The sequence below is a fragment of the Styela clava genome, chromosome 2, assembly GCF_964204865.1.
Source record: "Styela clava chromosome 2, kaStyClav1.hap1.2, whole genome shotgun sequence".
NCBI classification, from domain to species: Eukaryota; Metazoa; Chordata; class Ascidiacea; order Stolidobranchia; family Styelidae; genus Styela; species Styela clava.
This window is the reverse complement of record NC_135251.1, coordinates 5,881,431-5,883,836: the sequence shown is the minus strand read 5'-3', so window position 1 is coordinate 5,883,836 and position 2,406 is coordinate 5,881,431. Positions and strand designations below refer to the sequence as shown.

The following is a 2,406-nucleotide window of genomic DNA, read 5'->3' as shown; positions in this document are numbered from 1 at the left end:
TGACATCCCTGGTCTATATTGAAGTTGTCCAAAATATTGAACAGTATTTTATCATGAATCATGATTATACCCTTCCCTGAATTTCTTCTATAGTACTAACAAAATTTTATGGAACCAATTCTAACATGGTGTAGTGAGTGACCCATAATCTACATTTCCAAAGCTGTTTTCAGTATGTCTGGCGTGTTTTGTGCCTTTTCACAAATAAGACCCATACACAACTCTACCGGAGGGTCAAATGTCTTTGCATGCCTCCATAGGTTGTTCTTCTATTGCAAACACTTATGGAGTACTCTAATTGTATTTCTTGGAATTTCGCCAGACTTCTGATATCTCCCCGTCTGCTACAGTTGTCCTGTGAATGAATAATGGGAAATTGAGGTTAGACGAATAGTTGAAAGTTTTGCTCTATGTCGACTTAATTTCTTGATTGATATTCTTACTATTTTTGCTATTGCCTCTTGTGCTACAGGAATCTCACAATGCTTGTACAGATTTGTCCACAACATTCACGTCTGAAGAAAGAGAGGAGATTTATTAATTTTCGTCAAGAATATTTAAAGCAGTCTATATGATTTAAAATGGAAAAGTTAATAAATCCAATATCTCATGTTAAATGTAAAAAATGTTTTACTTAATTTGGTATATAAACCAACTAATGAAGGGGTTTAGTCCGAAAATTACAGGCATTCGTGGCTTCATATACTTGAGAGATCATACTATACAATATAGACCGGTATGGGTGAAATGTTAGGTGAACTTGTTAACCCTTTGAATCAATACGCAAATAAAAGTGATTGAGCAATAGTATGTTACGGCAATGCGTATATATCCCCATTGGTTAGAAAAATCTAAATGGAGGTACATGAACTATTTGAAACCATAAGTGGTAAGTAAATATGCAATTTCGGCAAATGGGCAACTACGTACCGTACTGAATTAATAACTTTGTAGTATTTGAAAAAGCTGGCTTTCCCACATGCACCTAATAGTGCGATGCCCGGGTGTGATATACAACAATAGTATTTATCTTACCTTTTTCCGATTTCTTTTTAACTCAACTTTCCAAAATATCATTAAAATCGACAACAACTGTCAAAGCAGGCACGAACACCATTTTGAAAACAGCACACATCCGCTCGTTCTCGTCTCGTCAAGTATGTGCATTGGAGCGTGTTATCGAATACGATCTTCGGCCAAAAATGCCGGAGTTGCGCATCATGTTGTTTAATGTCATTGGTCGCATTGATAACCTATGAGTATGAACTTGTTGTAATCACAACTACATAATCTGAGAATGGTTGAATGAAACGTGATTATACTGTAGAGTGGTTAATGCAATCGCTGTTCGGCCACAGGTTCTTCCATGGAAGGCAATTAATGAAGCAGCATGAGAAACTTTGATTTTCGACCTTTTAACTTTTGCATCAATTTCATCTTGTTATAATCAACTCCCGTAATTCCCAAGTATTATTCCACGTTCAACCAAATCTACTCTATACTGCATTTGAAGCCATGACAATTCCCATACCTGACATAGATTCGCCATATGTTCATAGTCAAGTTTATTTTATCCATCCAGTAAAAAAAATAATATATAATGTTTAAACGGATAATATTGAATACACGTTTCACTGAGGAAGGGAAGTCGCGAGGCCAAAGCTGGTTATCAAGCGGCGACACCCAAGGTTCGGATATCTGATTAAACATTAGTAAGTTATGGCAACTTGATTGTCAAGTTGTCTCTTCCTCAGAATAAATATTAAAGTCCCGGATATGAATGAAAAAAGTGTGTGAAAAAGTGTTGACCTGTCAGATGCCACAGGTCCATGTACAAATAACTGGCTCATACCCATCATGAACTAGGTAGTGGACGAGACATCTTGGATCAGCATATGAAAAAGTTTTCTTATCAGCTTTCATCTCCCCTGGGATAAATATGTAAACCCCATCCTCTAACCATCAAGTGCCTGCATCTGAAATAAAATGGCTGGCAATCAACCCCGTACCTGACATACATTGGTAACAGACCAGAGGCCGTGGTTAGCCATATGGCCAAGTTGTCATATCAGCTTTTCCCCAGGATAAATATGAAAGTCCAAGATATGAAAAAAAGTAAATGTTGACCTATGAGATGTCAAAACGCTTTCCCATCTAACTGGCCAAATATTCCTTTACTCGACGTGTATGGGCTACCTTACGCTTGTTCAATATGTCGGAACTCGAAAATTGAGTAACTCGAAAATTCACATACAAATGCATATCGGAAAGAGAAACCTTATGTTTGTGAAACATGTGGGAAAAGTTGTTCCACGTTAAGTCATTTGAAAAACACGTACACGTACAAGGCGGAAACCTTATGCTTGTGCAATATGTGGCAAAGTTGTTCTAAATGAAGTAATTTGA

General features: G+C 37.0%; 1 long non-coding RNA gene across 1 annotated transcript; it reads right to left on the bottom strand.

Moving 5' to 3' along the window:
* Positions 1-202: 202 nt before the first annotated feature.
* On the bottom strand, positions 203-1,118 carry LOC144419897 (uncharacterized). The gene is made up of 3 exons (XR_013474354.1): positions 1,036-1,118; positions 444-515; positions 203-355 (listed from the first exon to the last, which is right to left on the bottom strand). It is a non-coding gene; the product is annotated as an uncharacterized LOC144419897 (long non-coding RNA).
* Between the last annotated feature and the right edge of the window lie 1,288 nt (positions 1,119-2,406).